Raw genomic sequence first — 292 nt, forward strand, 5'->3', positions numbered from 1 at the left:
CGTTTCACCATGTCCACTAACCCTTTCTGGCTCGGACGGAGCCAAAACGTTAGGCTTCTCTAGAAGCCATCCACTTATTACCAGTTCCCGAGCTCGGAGCGCGTTTTTAGCACAAAAAACACCGACTCCCCTATGCACACAGCACATCACGGACCACTTGGCCTCGCTCGACGGCTCCGGCCCGCGGGGATTTCGTTTAGCTTCTGCGTCGGACGCAGACTGTGGGGTTTCCTAGGTGCATTAATGTGCATTTCCTTTTCATTTTGCACGGTTCCTTGCCCGGGATCGGGTG

The sequence above is a fragment of the Cystoisospora suis genome (genome assembly GCF_002600585.1).
Source record: "Cystoisospora suis strain Wien I chromosome Unknown contig_459, whole genome shotgun sequence".
Classification (NCBI taxonomy): domain Eukaryota; phylum Apicomplexa; class Conoidasida; order Eucoccidiorida; family Sarcocystidae; genus Cystoisospora; species Cystoisospora suis.